The following is a 19096-nucleotide window of genomic DNA, read 5'->3' as shown; positions in this document are numbered from 1 at the left end:
AGGGCTATAGTTGAAAGAAGTCATTGATTCAATGGTAAATGTCTTTGTTGATGGATTATGTTCTTTTATCAGTCCTGGTAACAGTTGAATGAGAACAGTGGTGGGGATTGTGTGTGTGTGTGTGTGCGCGCGTGTGTGTGTGTGTGTGGTTTTTTTTTTGAGACAGGGTCTGGCTCTGTTGCCCAGGCTGTAGTACAGTGGCGTGATCTTGGCTCACTGCAGCCTCCACCTCCTGGGCTCAAGTGATCCCTCACCTCAGCCTCCTGAATAGTTGGGACTACAGGAGCACACTACCGCAACTGGATACTTTTTGATTTTGTTTTTTGGTAGAGATGGGGTTTCACCATGTTGCTGAGTCTGGTCTTGAGGTCTTGAGCTCCTGAGCTCGAGCAATTGCACTGCCTCGGCCTCCCAAAGTCCTGGGATTGCAGGCATTAGCCACCACGCCTGGCTGAGAACAGTGTTTTTTTAATTGGGAAATTATTCTTTACAATCAGTTTAGGCCACTAGTGAAGGAAGAACATATAACAATTTTGTAGATTAGAATTTTCCAAAGTATGTTCTTTGGAATACATGTTCCCCAGAATATTAGCTTGTCTTATAAATTATGAAAAAAAGTGTTTCAAGATCAAGGTAAACTTGGGAAATACGGATTAAAGTTAAACAGGCTCCAACAAAGCTAATGGGACTGCTTATCTCTGAAATGGGGAGTTAGTGTATGGGATTTCCCAGATTTATTTGACTGTGGAACCTGTTTTTAGAAATGTATCTTGTGGGCCTTGTGCCCCTTAGAACATACTTTGGGAAATAATCATGTAGATAATTAAGGCAGAAATGTTTTTGTTGTAATGTACATTTAGGTGAAAATTTTTATTGTAAATTATTGATGTCATTTTCCTAATTCGTTTATTTGCTAATATTGGCATGACAGAGAAACACATCAGGAAGTCATTCAGCTTTCTTAATTTCCTGATGACCCGTGGAAATTTTCTGTTAGTAACAAGAAAAACCTTTATGAGATTTTCTGGCACTGATTAATTTCATATAAAACTAAAACTTATTTTCAGTTAAGTTCAATGAGCAGTACATTTCTAGCTGTGTTGGATTCAACTTTATTAAGCTATTTTGGCAATTCTTGTTTTGTATTTGAAAAAAATTGGAGTTTAGTTTAGTTAAAAGTTGTGTTTTATAAAATCCTTAAAGAATTTTGCTACATTTTATTTATAAGATGGCTCAAACTAGTGTTTATGTACTTGTTCCAAAGGTCTCTGGTATGTTGCCTTAGATTGGTTGAATTTATAGTACATTTAGTAGCTTATTTTATGTTATAGTTTCATAATGATCTTTACGGAGATAATATCTAATTCTCTCAATCTCTTCACACATATACAGTTCATGTTTTAACTATTTTTAAATTTCTAAAATTTATATATATAATCTTCCCTCTGTTTCTTAAAACAAGGAGAAATTTGGTAAAGATTTTAGTATGAATAGAGAATGTTTTACTCATAATAGTGTAAATATTTTAAGAAACTAAAAGTGGTTTTTGTAATTTTATATAATTTATAGCAATTTAATAAAATGTTTATCAAGTATTCACTATGCTCTCAAGGTTTTTCCTCACTTGGAGGTTAATAAGCCTTCTTCAAACATGAAACAGTTAATGAAAAAATAACATTATTTATGGGCAGTATTATAAATGGATAAATAAAGTGCAAAATTATGTGGAATAGACAATAACAGAATGGGGCAATATACAGAATAAAGTGCTAACCATATGATCTGACAATAAGTATAGTTCGGAAAAGGAGAAATTGGTGTGAATGGGATTTGTAAGAAAATCTTCAGAGGAGATGGAATTTGATCTGATTTTAAAATATGTTTAAACAGAGAATATATGGCAAGGCATTTGGTATAATAGAGCAGAATATGTGATGGTATTAGTTCAGCCTCCTTAACATAACATAAAAGACCCCCTAAGACTTGCCTGCTTCTCAAGCCTCATCTCATCTTCTCTCAGCCTTACCTGTTAGACTGCAATCTCCCTACACTACTTTTAGTTCCTCATTTAAAATGATGTTTCTTCCATCTCTGCCTTTACTTATGCTGTTTTTCCCTCTGAAATACCCTTATCTAATTTTTCATTTTACTAATGTCTTGTCTTTTAAGATTTTAAATCTCAGCCCAGAAGTCACCTTCCTCAGGCTGACTGACCTTCCCAAGCCACCCCTGATTTTCTCATGCTGGGTGTCCATCTTCACACATGATCACATTGTATTATAATTATTTTGTATATCTGTATCTCTCTACTAGAGTTCTTTGAGAAGAAGGTGTCGTATTTATTTTTTGTTGAGACAGGGTCTCATTCTGTCACACAGGCTGGAGTGTAGTGGCATGATCATAGCTAGCTGTAGCCTTGACTTCCCTGGCTCAAGTGATCCTCCCACCTCAGCCTCCTGAGTAGCTGAGACTACAGGTGTGCACCACCACACCCAGCGAATTTTTTTGTTTTTTTGTAGAGATGTGGGTCTCACTATGTTGTCTAGGCTAATCTTGAACTCTTGGCCTCAAGCGATCCTCCTGCCTTAGCCTCCCAAAGTGCTGGGATTACAGGACTGAGCCAACACCCCCAGCCTGGGTGTCTGTATTTTTAAAAAAATCACTACGTTTTGAATATAGAAGAGACTCAATAAATGTTTGTTAAATGAACGAATACATTTTTCTTTGTTTCCTTTATTTGCTTACATTAATATTGGATTTAGGTTTCTTCTTCTGGTATTTTGAAGTTTATTTAACAAGGTCAGGTTTGCACTTGATTTTATAACTGATCTCTTTGGAAACTCAGTGATTTTTGTACTGTGGCCCTTTCACCTTATCCTTCACTGTAGTCGCTAAGAATGAGAGGAATATTATTCCCTTTTTTTCCCCCTAAGGCTAAGCATTTAATCTTTATGTTTCTAAAAATCCTTCTCCATTAACTGTTTTTGGAATTATAAGTAGCCTAAAATCTCATCTCCATAGGTTAATTAGATCAGAATTTGACAGCTAGAATTGCACTAGATACTATCTTATCTAATTTGCTGTTGAAATTATAACTATTTTTGCAATGGGATAGTATGTTTAAAAGTTAACAATATAAAAATTAAACTTAGTTTAGCATTCTTATTTTACAGATAAAGTGAATGAGGCTTGGGCACCATGACTTTGAACTCTTTGAACACTTATAGCACCCTTTTTTGTTTATCTACCATGTCTTTTGTTTTATGCCTGGTGTTACCATGCCTTGAGTTAAACTAATTTGTATAAGTGCTTTGTCCATTTTTCTAGATTGTAAATACCTGGAGATTAAGATTAACTCGGCCAAGCACAGTAGCTCATGCCTGTAATCCCAGCACTTTGGGAGGCTGAGGTGGGAGGACCGCTTGAGCCCAGACTAGCCTGGGCAACATAGTGAGACCCCATCCCTACAAAAAATACAAAAATTAGCTGGGTGTTGTGGCATGTGCCTGCAGTCCCAGCTACTTGAGAGGCTGAGGTGGGAGGATCTCATGAGCTCCGGAGGTCGGGGCTGCAGTGAGCTGTGATCACACCACTGCACTGCAGCCTTCATGACAGAGCAAGACCGTGTCTCAAAAAAAAAAAAAAAAAAGATTTGTACCATCAAATTTGTATCATCTGTAGTTCCTTAAACAGAAAGATTTATTGAATTACATCATTGTTATTCTTTATTGTCTGTATATGAGAAGTCTAATTAATTTTTAAAAATCAGTATATGGATACTCTTCCTTTATTGCTCTTCTCTAGTCTTTCTAGCTTTGTGATATCCTTCTAAAAGTTTATCTATCACAGTTATAGGAAACACTCTGATTGTACATGCTGCCTTTGATTCATGGTTTTCAAGTATCCTTCTCTTGCCTTTTCCAAAGGATATGAGTGATCAATTCAGTATAATCAATGCAACAAAAATTAATTCAGTGCCTGCCTTTTGTAAATTATTATATCTGGCAGTATGAGAATACAAAAGTGTGGAAGACTTGGCCATTGGTCAAGGAATTTGCAGTATAACGGATAAGGCAACTTTTGCTACTACAAGATAGAATCTGATGAGTGTAAGTGTAATCAGTTCCAGCTTGGCACTTGTGCTATATGGGACATAAAAGATCTTTCAGTTCTTTACTTTTGGGGGGTATACCTTAGGAAATGTAATAGTTATAATTTTATTAGATTATAAAAGGTCCTGATGGAGTTAAGGACGTTCTCAATGAATCTTGTAGCAATCCCAGATCATATAATTCATGTTTATATGTTTTTAGATCATATTTTGATTGTTCTGTATCTTTTTTACTCTACACATGCACCAGCTTGTGTATAATTAATGGGTATAATTTTTCACACAAAGATTCACTTTTTGTGACAAATGCCATCCATATTTTACATTTACATACTAAATTAATAATTATGTATGAAGGAGACAGGCTTATAGGACTAATTTGCCATTCTTTTCAAGTTATAAGAGTATTCACAAGAATAAAAGACAATATGATGAAACCAACTTATGTGATATTTAAGAAAAAAGCAACTTGAAACTTATGGTTCTTTACCAAATAATTTTTTTGGGAAAAATGTTTTAGTTACTGAAAAATCAAAAATTTTTTATATTTGTAAATATAAAAAAGACAATTGTGTTTATATTCTTCGAATGTTTTAGCTAATGTCAAAGCATAGTGTGAAACTGATGCTGTTATAGTATAACAATAAGGACGTGACTCGTATTTTATGTACACATGCATTCAACTGTAGTGACAAATGGCTTCATGCTGTGTGATTAAATGCATATTAGCGTTTGCCCTAGGCATTTGGTTATTACCATCTTTACTTCATTACATTACCACACTGTATGGCCATATAATTTATAAGATAATACACATCACTTTGTTGCTGATAGGAATTATTCTGTTTTATGGATGGTGTCCTTTAATTTTGCCTTTCATGGATTATAAAATTGGTTAATATCTGCTGAAGTGAATCACTGGAGAAGCAAATAAAGATGTTGGCCTCAGGTCACAGTGTCATTTGTGATACTGGCAAAATCTTACAGGCTCATTTATCCCTGTACATGATTGATAACAGCATGGGTTAAATGGAGAAAGCTTTGCTTCCATTAAAGGATCATCATGAATGAAGACCTCCCACTTAAAAGTCAGGCATGATGAGAAGACAAGAGACTATCTACAGGTCAAATTAAATAACTTAAATAATTTAAGTAGAATGACAGTGTAATTTGTCCATTCTGTGTTATTACTCTGACCCCTATCAGGATTATAGGCTAACTTACTTTCCACTGTAGAGTATTTAAGATGTAATTTTTAATAAATACTTCCAAAGACATAAAAGCCTTTATATCTCTTAAACTGTGAAAAATATAGATTTTTATTTTGTACTTTTGAAAAAAAGCATTTAAAAAAGCTTGTAATACTTATATAAAATAAATAATATGATGAATGCTGAAATGATGCTTTAAGCATTTTATAATATTATATTGGCCTTATTTTAACATATATTTTAATAATTAAATATTTATTAATAACAAGTATGTTATAAATATAAATAATATATTTATTATATAATTATAATATATAAATAATATATTTATTAATTATAATTATATAATAAATACCTTAGTATTATAAATAACAGATTTATTGTTATAAATTACTATAAATAAATGAACTACTTACAAAAGTTCATTAGTAACTATTTTATGCCAAATGTTAAAAATAAAGATTCAGTAAGCATTTCTTAATGGCAACCCTTCTATATGGAATCACTGTTGGAGTTTATTCAAATTGTGTTTCAGGATAGGGGAAGGCGTATGCATTTTTAGATATTTCTGTAATAAAAGCAGTACTGAAGTGTAAGAATATTTTGATCTGTTAAAAGTAAAATATAGATGAAGCTTCAAATTAAATATTACATGTCTTTTTAAAATTACAAAAACAGCATCAGCATGTTTTATACATATAAGCATTTACATTTCTTCTTCACTGGTTTCTGAACCCTTATGTAAAACCAGGTCTTTACATATGTTACCTTAATTTAATCATCACATCCTGTGAAATAAGTATCATTATCCCTGGTATTAATAGATGAGGAAACTGAAACCTCCTCTGTGTGAGAAGTCACACAGCTAGTAAGAGGAGATAGAATTTTAATCCATATCTGTTGTGGATTCTGTTATAGGAAGCTACAAAAATGCATATTTCTTTTTCAAAAGCACATAACAAAAATCTGTACTTTACCACAAAACTTCAAAACTGGTGCACTTCTGCCAGGCATGGTGGCTCATGCCTGTAATCCTAGCACTTTGGAGGCCGAGGCAGGAGGATTGCTTGAGCCTAGGAGTTCAAGACCAGCCTGGGTAACATAGTGATAGCCTGTCTGTCTCTAAAAAAAATAAAAAATTCACTGGGTATGGTGACACATGCCTACAGTCCCAGCTACTTGGGAGGCTGAGGTGGCAGGGTCACTTGAGCCCTGGAGGTCAAGGCTTCAGTGAGCTGTGATCACGCCACTGCATTCCAGCCTGGGTGACAGAGTGAGATCCTGTGTCAAAAAAACAAAAACAAAAAATAAAAGAAAAACTGGTGCATTTCTCACCTTGTCAAGCTGTCTGTAACAGCATCGTAAAACTTTTTTTGACAGTGATCCACTGTAAGAAATACATTTCACATTGTAATCTGGTATACTTATATGTATTTACATTTACATAAAATTAAAACAAGAGTTTTATAAAACTTACCATATGTGAGGAGATTGCTGGTCTATTCTAGTTTAATCTACACTGTTCTGTTCTTTTTTTTTCCTGAGATGGAGTCTCGCTTTGTTGCCCAGGCTGGAGTATAGTAGCGCTGTCTCAGCTCACTGCAACCTCTACCTCCCGGGTTCAAGTGATTCTCCTGCCTCAGCCTCCCAAGTAGCTGGGATTACAGGCGCCCACCACCACGCCTGTCTAATTTTTAGTAGAGATGGGGTTTCACCGTGTTGGCCAGGCTGGTCTCAAACTCCTGACCTCAAATGATCCGCCTGCCTTGGCCTCCCAAAGTGCTGGGATTACAGGCATGAGCCACCGTGCCCAGCCTGTTCTGTTCTATCATTATAAGAAACTAAACTGATTTCATATATCTTAGTCTAAGGGTTCTGTACCAACTTAAAACATATACAATAAAATTTACTCCTCCATTATATAAGTTATTTACACTGCTTATAGAAAAGGAGAATGAAGAGGACAAAATCATTTATACTTTTCTTAAAATAAAGTTTGTTCAGAAAAAGAGATCTCTCCTGCCATTTCTTCCTTTTCAGAGCAATTACTTCAAGCTATTTTAGCTGATACTTTAGACATTTACTTCCATATCTTTAAATAGTATGTTTGTAAATGATACTTCTTGATTTTCCAGTTTTACCCATTATCTAATGCCTTCCCATGATGGAAACTAAGGATTTAACTTTCTTTTGTCTTTTGCTCTAACTTCTCCTTCTTCACATCCTCCATAAACAGTTGTAGCATACTCTTTATTATATCAGCAGAGTAATAACATAATCATAAATGTGGTTCACAGCTGAACTATTGTAATATTCTGTGATTATTTTTCCTTACCACCTTGGATTGTCTTATTTTTCCCCATTGCTTTCTTTTTTTTTTTGAGACGGACTTTCACTCTTGTTGCTTAGGCTGGAGTGCAATGGCGCGATCTTGGCTCACCAAAACTCTGCCTCCCAGGTTCAAGCGATTCTCCTGCCTCAGCCTCCTGAGTAGCTGGGATTACAGGCATGCACCACGACGCCTGGCTAATTTTGTATCTTTTAGTAGAGATGGGGTTTCTCCATGTTGGTCAGGCTGGTCTTGAACTCCCGACCTTAGGTGATCTGCCCACCTTGGCCTCCCAAAGTGCTGAGATTATAGGCGTGGGCCACTGTGCCTGGCCTGCTTTCTTTTTAATGTATTAATTACTAATTCAACCCCAGACTTCTCTCAGTTACCTAAAACTTTTATGAGTAACTTAAAAACAGTTGATAATCTATTAATATCATTGTGTTGAGGAAGTTGCCGCCAGAGCCTATTAAACCACTTTAATCTGGACTGGTTGCTCTCTGTCTTCGTACAGGTGTCCTCTTGCTGTCCTCCTTCACCATGCTAGGGTTCCTTTCCTCTCTTTCTTGCCTATGCAAGATTGCTATAGAATAAATATTTGTGTCTCCCCCAAATTCATACGTTGAAACCTAATCCCCAGTGTGGTAGTATTTGGTGGGGCCTTTGGGAGGTGATTAGGTCATGAAGGCAGAGTCCTCTTGAATGGGATTAGCACCCTTATGAAAAGACCCCAGGAAAAAAAAATAAAATAAAATAAAAAGGCCTCAGAGAGTTTCCTCGCCCCTTCCACCATGTGAGCACACAGGAAGCAGGACCTCACCAGACACTGAATCTGCTAGCACTTTGATCTAGGACTCCCCAGCTTCCAGAACTGTGAGAAATAAATTTCTGTTATTTATAAGCCACCTGGTCTGATATTTTGTTATAGTCATCTGAACAGATTAAGACAAGGATCCGCTGTTTCCTGGATCCCACGCCTTTCTCTTCCTTAAAGAAATCCTTAAGGAGCTTCCTGAGAAAGGGTGCATAGAAGGTAAATTGTTTTGGATACTGCATATCTGAAAATATCTTCTATCTTCACTGTTGACATGGCTGTTAAAATTCCAATCTGGTAATCATTTTCCCTTTAAACTGAGGGCTTAGTTTCTTTATTCTAGCTTCCATTATGGATATTGAAAATTCCAGTGTAATTCTTGATCTTTTTTATGATTTTTTTTTTTTTTCCTTTCTGGAAGCATATAGGATCTTTTCATTTCCTCTAGTGTTCTGTTATTTCACCAATGATGTGTCTTGGTGCTGGCACTTGATGGGTTCTTTTAATATGCGAAGTTATATTTTTTAATTCTGGGAAAATTGATTTAGAAACTTTTTGATGATTTCTTCTCCAATTTCTTTGTTCACTCTTTCTGGGACTTTTAGGGTACAGTTATTGGGACTTCTGGATTAATCCTCTAATTTTCTAATCTTTGTTTCTTCAATTTTCTATTTCTTTGGCTTTTTGCTTCTTTTTGCAAGACTTCTTTAACTTTGTCTTCTAATCCTTTTATTGGATTTTTCGTTTCCACTATCTTAATTTTTATAAGAACTGTTTCTGTGAAGCATCTTTTTTTCATCAATGTAATATACATTCTTATCTCTTCATAAGAAAGTTGATGCTGTACTGAACACTATGGATAAGAAAATAATTTTTAAAAGAGTGTTAGTAATATTTCTTTTGAAAGAGTTTCCTTTGCTTAATGTTTGCTTCCTCTGAATTGGTTTTTAAAATTTCAGTTTGTTTTAATCTTTGTCTTTTAAATTAGACACTTTCCTTTAAAAGTCTATTGGTTTTTCACTCTTTGCTCTGTATTTAAGAATGGGGCACCAGAAAGTGAATTGGAGGTTATGTATGCATGGATATAGCCTATTGACTATGGTCTTCATCTTAGGGTTACCTGACTAGAACATTTTGTGAGGAAACTCCTGTTATCATATTATTTGTGTCTTTTCTCTTAGCCTGGTCAAATTCCCTAGAACAGTGGTCCCCAACTTTTTGGCACCAGGGACTGGTTTTGTGGAAGACAGTTTTTCCACAAACTGGGGCTGGGGGAAGATGGTTTCAGGATGATTCAGGCACATTACAACTTATTGTGCACTTTATTTCTATTATTTTTACATTGTGATATGTAATGAAATAATTATACAACTCACCATAATGTAGAGTCAGTGGGAGCCCTGAACTTGTTTTCCTGCAACTATGCTGTCCCATCTGGGGGTGATGGGAGACAGTGACAGATCATCATGCATTAGATTCTCATAAGGAGCATGCAACCTAGATCCCTCTCATGCACAGTTCACAACCGGGTTTGTACTCCTATGAGAATCTAATGCTGCCCCTGATCTGACAGGAGGCAGCTCAGGTGGAAATGTGAACAATGGGGAGTGGTTGTAAATACAGATGAAGCTTCACTTGCTCTCATGCCATCGCTCACCTCCTGCTGCGTGGCCTGGGGTGTTCCTAACAGGCCACGGACCAGTATCAGTTTGTGGCCTGGGGGTTGGGGACTCCTGCCTTAGAAAACACACACTTCCTTCCAATCTGCTGCCTCAAGAGCTATCTGGCTGTTAGCAGCTATTGGAGCTGTGGAGAAGAAAGACTGGTGGGTATCTCAACATTTAATATACACATTTTTCCATATAGTAGCCACCCCTGACCCTTTCTCAACTGCACCTGGTATCCCAATAAACCCATTCCAGAGGCTCAGTTTTGTCATCATCAGAACAACTTCCAATCTTCTGCCCAGGTCAGAGAGGGTTCTGCCTAACCAGAAAGAGAGAGGGAATCTGTGGGTCTTCTTAAACACACTTTCAAGTAATCATCCTGTTTTTGGCTCCACCTTTACCTTCACCTTTAGAGGTACCTGGTATCAGCAGACTCTGTTGGCAGGGGAGGGGAGAAAGAGGAGAGAGTGATGTAAATCAAATTGCTTCTCAGTTTTCCTAGCTTTCTCAGGTGCGATAAAGATTTCTACTTTTTTATCTGTCTGCCAAAAAACAGAGTTTTATTGTTTTTGTCTTAGATACCATTCTGTTTGTTCTAAGGCTTATGCCTTAAATCACCACTGTCATTTTAGTGGAGTGGAACTAAATACCTCTGTTCAATCCACTATCTTTAATTAGAAGACTCTGAGTCCTGTTTTTATTATTATCGATATTTCTAACAAAGTGTTAACATAAATATTTTCTGTTATAAACTCCACAAACACTTTTTCTTTTGAGACAGGGTCTCACTGTGTTGCCCAGGCTGGAATGCAGTGGCATGATCTTGGCTCACTGCAACCTCCGCCTTCTGGGCTCAAGCAATCCTCCTACCTCAGCCTCCCAAGTAGCTGGGACTGCAGGCATGCACCACCACACCTGGGTAACTTTTAAAACTTTTTGTAGAGATGGGGTCTTGCCATGTTGCCCAGGCTGGGCACAAACTTTTGAGAGGCACTATAATATAGTGGTTAAGAGTACAACCCTGGAACCAGATTGCTGGGTTCATGTCCTGGTTCCACCTTCTTGTATATCCTTGGGCAAGTTACTTAATTTCTCTATGCCTTAGCTTTCTCATTTAGAAATGAAAATGGTAACAGTAAACATCTCATAAAGTTGTTTGGATAACTAAATATGAAGTGTTAGAAGATAGTTTTGTACGTATTAAGTGCTCAACAAACATTAGCCGTTATTATTTAAGTGGCTACATATATTCAATTAGATAGTGATAACTTAATTGGCTATTTTTCTATTACTGAACATTTAGGTTGTTTCCAACTTTTCTTTCTTGTTTTTTATTAGTAAATATTTCGTTGTAAACATCCGTTAACATAAAACTTTTTCTGCATCTAGGATTTTTTTCTTTTGAATAGATTCTTAGAAGTTGAGTCAGCATAGAATAGTTTATGACTTTTGAGACATTCTAAATTGTTTTTTGAAAGGATTGCTTCCATTTACATTTCTACCAGAACTATTTGAATGCCTCTTTTACAATTTTTTTTTCTTTTTACTAGCACAGTACTCTTATTTTTAAAAAACTTCTACTAATTTTATAGGTAAATATGTTATTTTATTTATTTATTTATTATTATTATTTTTTGAGACAGAGCCTTCCTGTGTTGCCCAGGCTGGAGTGCAGTCGTGCAATCTTGGCTCACTGCAACCTCTGCCTCCCGGGTTCGAGTGATTCTCATGCCTCAGCCTCCCTTGTAGCTGGGATTACAGGCATGTGCCATCATACCTAGCTAATTTTTGTATTTTTAGTAGAGATGGGGTTTCGCCATGTTGACCAGGCTCGTTTCGAACTCCTGGCCTCAAGTGATCTGCCTGCCTCGGCCTCCCAAAGTGCTGAGGTTACAGGTGTGAGTTACCGCACCCAACCTCGTGTTATTTTAACATATACTTTTTTTTAGATTACCATTGAGGTGTTCACTTTTAATCCAAAGAAAAAAGTGATTATTTTTATTTTGTATTTTAGCTCATTTAGAGATGTATGGTAAGCTGTTATGGAAAGCTCTTGTTTATTAACCTGCATACCTTCTTCCCTTTTCCTGATAACAGTACCTCACATTTCCTTAAGTAGTCCTTCTCACTTTCTCAGGCATGTGATATTTTTGAGATTAACCTGGATTGACCTCACTTCTAGCTCCAAAGATTACTCTTGTTGAACTGTGCATCTGTCATTCTCCTAAGCTTATTAATTGGTTCAGGAATGGGAAGGTAATCCAAGTAGGCCTAAATGGGAACTTTAGGACTCTTGTCAGGACACAAACTCTCTTTTTCTTGGTGGAAAAAGATACAAGGAAGTATTTAGCCCCAGTAGCTGCCTATAGCCTTTTGGCATTATGAATTGACAGCCTATTGAGAATGTAGCCAATATTGAGGTAGCATAGGCAAACATTAAAAGATAACAATCCAGGTGCTGGTCACATTACTGGCCTGAAGTCAAACTTAATTTTAGACTTTTTAGTCAAATAAGCCAATACATTTACTTTTTGTCTTAAAGTCAGCTTAAGTTGTGTTTTCTATATTTGGAACTGGAAGTACCCTACTCACTGAATTAGCAGAAATGGCTAGAAAAGTGCTTCCTCCTTTTTTTTTTTTTTTTTTTTGCCCCACATGAAGGCATAATTGGAAAATGATAACATAGTATTTGTATAGTGCAGAGAGGCAAGTGGACAAAACTACTCTTCACTGGTTGCAACCAGCCCTAGGTGTTTTGGTCTTCCCAGGCTGTGCCTAGCAATTTGCAGTACTGAGAGAATCAATGACTATTAATACCTGTAACATATTCATGGAACATGAATACTTGTAATGTATTCATGGAACATTGTCCTAGCACATCAGTTGGAACACTGGCCCAGAGATTATTTACTTAAGACCATAGGATTGATTACCATATGCTTTGCTTATTTGCTCCTTCCATAACACTCATAACTCAAGTTATACATTTTTAAAGTTTACCAAATGGAGAAATACGTAATCTTCTTAATTACTTGTCCTGGTTCATATTTTGGGAATATTTGCATTTTTTGGGTATTTAGCATCCGTTTTCTCTGATTTTTTTTTTCTTTTGAGAGGAAGTCTCACTCTTGTCCCCCAGGCTAGAGTGCAATGGCATGATCTCAGCTCACTGCAAGGTTCAAGCAATTCTCCTGCCTCAGCCTCCTAAGTAGCTGGGATTACAGGCGCCTGCCACCATGTCTGGCTCATTTTTGTATTTTTAGTAGAGACGGGGTTTCACCATGTTGGCCAGGCTGGTCACGAACTCCTGACCTCAGGTGATCCGCCCGCCTCAGCCTCCCAAAGTGCTGGGTTTACAGGCGTAAGCCACCACTCCCGGCCTTCTCTGATTCTTAATACAAAAGATTACAACTGGCCTCAAGTTTCTCAGTTCCATTGTTAAGGCCAGATTACAGTGCTTACAGTTTTGCCTAGTTCTTTAACTCAGCATTTGATAAATTAAACAAGAAAACAAAAAAATATTTTTCTAGACAAGATTTAAATTTCCAGTACATATTTTAAAAACATCCAGTGACCAAATGAGCATTTGCATGCTCATGTTAATGTGTTTCAGTGATTGTCACACTTTAGTAATTTGTTAAAACACAGGATTGCTGGGCCTTAACCCCATTTTCTGACTCAGTAGATCAGAGAAAGGTTTGAGAATGTGCATTTCTAACAAGGTCTTAAGTGTTGCTGATATTGTTGGTCCAGGAACTGCACTTTGAAAACCATTTATTTATTTCATAATAATATGAAATGTTTTTGTTGTTGTTTTAACATGTTTTTATTATTAAGCAGATACGTAATATGGTTTTCTGCTCTCAACATAAAGAGATACTATTCCCAGATTCCAAAGATATTTGGCAAATGATTTTGAATGTAGAGTATTTAAGATAAATAGTGTATATATAGCAAGAAACACATACCAAGTCACATAACAAATGCACTTTAAAGTGTATTTCTGATAAATGAGTAACGTTTTGACATTGACTTCCCATAGAAAATAGAAGGAACAGTTTGATGAAAAATATTTTAGCCTTCTTTATTAATAAAAATCACAAATACAAATGTAGCAAACTTCTTAAATCACCACCTTAAATCTCTTTTGTAATATGTTGGAATATGAGTAATAGATAAGATCTATTCAAAGAAATATACCTTTCTTATAAAATATTAGTAATGTTTAAAATATTATTATAAGTAATAATAACTTCTAAAAAGTCTCAATAGTATAGAAAGTGAAATCTGATGTAGTTGTAGATTTTTCCTGTATTTTCTTCAGAATTATTTATTAATTTACCCTGTTAGGGTTGTTAATCCAGCTAAAAATCTATTGTAAGCCTTCAACAGTGCTGATCTTTTAACATATGAGCCTGTATTTTTGCATTAAACTTAACATTTATTGTCAGATTAGGAAACAGTTTTAGAAAAACTGGTTTTTATTTCTTCAAGGTTACACAGTGATGGCTGGGTGTGGTGGCTCACACCTATAATCCCAGCACTTTGGGAGGCTGAGGTGGACAGATCACTTGAGGTCAGGAGTTCAAGACCAGCATGGCCAACATGGCAAAACGCCATCTTTACTAAAAATACAAAAATTAGCCGGGTGTGGTGGCACATGCCTATGTCCCAGCTACTTGGGAGGCTGAGGCAGGAGAATCACTTGAACACAGGAGGTGGAGGTTGCAGTGAGCTGAGATCTGAGATTGCACCACTGCACTCCAGCCTGGGTGACAGAGGAAGACTCCGTCTCAAAAAAAAAAAAAAAGAAAGAAAGAAAGAAAAGATTACATACAGAAAGTAGTCAAGTTTTTTCTCAAGTCTAAGACTTCTAACTTTAAGTTCAATTATATATATATACATGTGTATATATATATATGTGTGTGTGTGTATATATATATATATATTTTTTTTTTTTTTACCATACTCTGTAGGAAGAAATACTCTGTAAACCTCAGAGAAGCAATTTGAGGATCAAAGGAAAAATATAAGGGAAATTGCTTTGTTAGGTAAGGGGCTGTATATATACATATGTATATATATATGCTGTGGAGTTGGGGGAGTGAATGAAAGAAGAGTAAAACAGTTCTTGCCTTTCAGAAACATCCCATTGGAGAGGCATATTGAACATACAAAGAATTGGAGAATTCTTGTTAAACTATAGTGTTGAATTTAAGCACACAACATGGATTTAGAAAATGGAAGGGTTATTGTGGTTTAGAATAGCCAGGGAAGGGTTCCTGGAGAAAAGAGGCCTTGAAATGGACATAAAAGATGGATAGATAAGTGGAGTGAGTAAAAAATTATTCTAGGTACAGAGGTGAAAATGAGCACGGATTAGTAGGAGACAGTAAGGAAAGTGTAATAGAGGAAGTCTTTTGGGGGCAGAAGATTAAAGTTGAAAAGGGCGATGAAACTAGAAAGTGGGGAACCCTGAAATATTAGGCACAGGAATTTGGGCTTGATTTGTATACAAAAAGAACTCTTTGAGTTTGGAAATTGATGAGGTTTAGGTGATGTTTTGCAAAATAATTCTGGAGAAAATATGCACAATAGATTGAAGTGGGAGAGAAGATTAAATAAAGGGATAACAGGAAAAGGTGATTATAATTCATGTCTGAGGTAATGAGGGTCTGACTAGATTGATAGCAGTAGGAGTAGTGATGCAGAATGAATCTAAGAGCAAATTAGAAGGAAGAACAAACCGGTCCATTTAGAGATTAGATTTAGGGGATGAAGGAGAAAGTGAAAGTGACAGTGTAGTTGACAGAGAAAGTGAACAAGAGGTGGAGAAGCAGAGAGAGAGAAAGAGAAAGATGTCAAAGATTTTGTGAATGTTCATTGGAGATTAAAATAGAATACATGATACTACTGACCGCAATGAAATTAAAAAGATTTGAGAGAGAAGAAAAAGTACAAATTTTGATTTGTTAAATCTGATGTGAAAAAATGCAAGTGAGTACTTTAGAAATTGCTGAAGATGAAGTGGGAGTCTTTCACATGGCAGTTGTGTGATAGAACTTTGGAGCTGGAAGTAAATTAAGAGATAAAATAAGAAAGTAGGTACAAAAAGGGCAAAGCATGTGAAAACATAGCTACCTATTAACAGATTTGTTAATATATATATATATTTTTTTTTTGAGACGGAGTCTCGCTCTGTCGCCCAGGCTGGAGTGCAGTGGCGCGATCTCGGCTCACTGCAAGCTCCGCCTCCCGGGTTCACGCCATTCTCCTGCCTCAGCCTCCCGAGTAGCTGGGACTACAGGCGCCCGCTACCACGCCCGGCTAATTTTTTGTATTTTTAGTAGAGACGGGGTTTCACCGTGTTAGCCAGGATGGTCTCGATCTCCTGACCTCGTGATCTGCTCGCCTCGGCCTCCCAAAGTGCTGGGATTACAGGCGTGAGCCACCGCGCCCGGCCCAGATTTGTTAATATTAAAGGATTCCCAATCTGTTGCTCTTTGAATGAAGCAGAGGTCACTAACTAAGTACCCTCAGGGACTAGGTGAGATAAATTTATTTAATATTCAACTAATATTTATTTAATCTCATGTATTATGCTATATCTGGTCATGTCCTAGGTGCTGAAGACACAGCATGGCCAAAGTAGAAGAGATTTTGACCTCACAAAGCTGGTATTTTAAAGGAGGAGGTATAATAAATAAAATTAACACATAATCAACATAATTTAAGATAATGTAGGATAATGTTAAGTGCTCTGGAGAAAATAAAACAGGATAGATAATATGCTAAAGAGTGATTAGGTGTGGTGCTTACTGAAGAAGTAACATTTGACCTGAGACTGCAGAAACATAAAGGAAATTCTGTATAAAGATATGGATATAGAGCATTCCAGACAGAAGGAACAGCAAGCCTATAGGCCTTAAAGCTGGAATAAATTTGGTATATTTTTGAACTGAAAGATTTATTCAGTGTCTATTGTGTGCCAAATATTTTGCTAGGCTCTGGGGGATACAACAGTGGCTAAAGTGGCAACACTGGCTCCCAAAGCTGAGTGGCAAAGAAATCATCTACATTTGATGCACCATCTGGTAGACAGTTCTATTGGTAAATTGATGTATTTAATGTAAATGATAAACTATATAAACATATAATTTTTAAAATGTTATTTTTTCCTCATATTTTTTGTCAGAGAATATTTAAGGCCTAGATAGATACCACTTTTTCCAAAACACTCACCTTAAAACCTTCCTGTGGACAGAATTAATTGCTTTGTCATTTGTATTTTTATAGGTACTTTCTACATGTTTCTGTTCTAGTGCTTATCACACTGTTGGTTTCCATGTCTGTCTCTCCAACCAGATAGTGAACTCTATCTTGAAGAACTTGCATTGTGCTGTACATATGCTAGGAAGCTAATCAATGTTTCTTTAATCAACTGCTCTATGAAATTATAAGAAATAATAAATCATTGTTTTACATAATTAAGTTGGGAATTATTTGTTATACAGCCATAGATTCAATGTTTTTATTTTTTATTTTTTAAATTCTGCTGTCCACATTGTTTCTTTTCTCCAAATTCCTTTTCTTATATTTGCTTTTCATCTCTTCCATGGTTTTCTGAAATGCCATCATGTATTCTTTGAGGACCAATGTTATTCAAGGTGTCCTATGCACTAGAGTTTATATAATTAAATAGGAGGTGAGTTTTGAAATCCTTTTTAGAACTTTAAATTAAACATAATAGATTGACCACATCCATTTATTTTTCTCACGTTCATTAAAATGCATAAAAAGGGTTTTAACTCACAGAGACAAGAGAGAATAGACAGTGATTTAACAGAATCTGTCAGAAAGCAAATAGAGGAGCATTGTGACTGACTTAAAAGTTCAGAAGTTTGCTTAGCACTTGGAAACAACAGGTACTTTGTAAGGCAGGAATAAGACTTGGGAATAAAAAGGGAGACTTGTTGAAAATATATCTATAGAGTACTTGAACCTTTCCAGGTCTCCTTCCCTGCAGAAGATGAGAAGTTTGTGTGCTGGAAAAATGGATCCATGGCAATTCTAGTTAGGAGTACACCAGATAAGGCAAGGGAAAGGGATGACGCATGGGGCTGAAAATGAAAATTAAGTAAAAATCTTCTCATTGAACTGTGGAATCCTTACTTTCTACTATCATCTTCTATCAGAAGGCATACTGCCAGATAAAACCCCCTACCCTCTTCTCTTAAACTTCAGGACAAGAAAATGGAGAGTTCTCTGGGGAAAATGAAACACCTGAGAGAAAACATGTCTACATATTGACATTAGGGAGGTGAACCCCTAATGAAAAATCTGTTTTGTTACCTGATCACCCAGTAGTGAAACCTATCAATCAATAAGCCCTCCCTCAGTGCTTCTATTCATTTTTTTTTTTTTTGAGACAGCATCTTGCTCTGTTACCCAGGCTGGAGGGCAGCAATGCGATCATAGCTCACTTGTTACCTCGAACTCCTGGGCTCAAGTGATTCTCCAACCTCAGCCTCCCAAGTAGCTGGGAGATGTGTGCCACCATGCCTGACTTTGTGTGTGTGTGTGTGTTTGTGAAGATGGGGGTCTCACTGTATTTCCCAGGCTTGTCTTGAACTCCTGGATTCAAGTGATCCTCCTGCCTCAACCTTCCAAAATTCTGAGATTACAGGTGTGAGCCACCACTTATGGCCCCATTCAATTTTTAATGTATCATTCCACTTTTTAAAAATAGCTTTTTCATTGAGATGTAGTTTCCATACCATATGGTTGACTCATTCAAAGTGTACAATTCAATAATTTTTAGTATATTCACAGTTGTTTATCCATCACCACAATCAATTTTAGAACATTTTAATACCTCAAAAAGAAACTCCATACTCATTAGCAGTCATTCACTATTCCCCTGCAATCCTGCTTCAACCCCCCAACCTAAGCAAATACAGATCT

General features: G+C 36.4%; 1 protein-coding gene across 1 annotated transcript in view; it reads left to right on the top strand.

The window, feature by feature from the left end:
- The window catches only part of CCDC73 (coiled-coil domain containing 73), a 192522-nt gene that overhangs the window by 3880 nt on the left and 169546 nt on the right, over positions 1–19096 (top strand). The gene's annotated exons all lie outside the window — the stretch shown is intronic.

This window comes from Pan paniscus, chromosome 9, assembly GCF_029289425.2.
Source record: "Pan paniscus chromosome 9, NHGRI_mPanPan1-v2.0_pri, whole genome shotgun sequence".
NCBI classification, from domain to species: Eukaryota; Metazoa; Chordata; class Mammalia; order Primates; family Hominidae; genus Pan; species Pan paniscus.
This window is presented reverse-complemented; position numbering and strand designations above follow the sequence as displayed.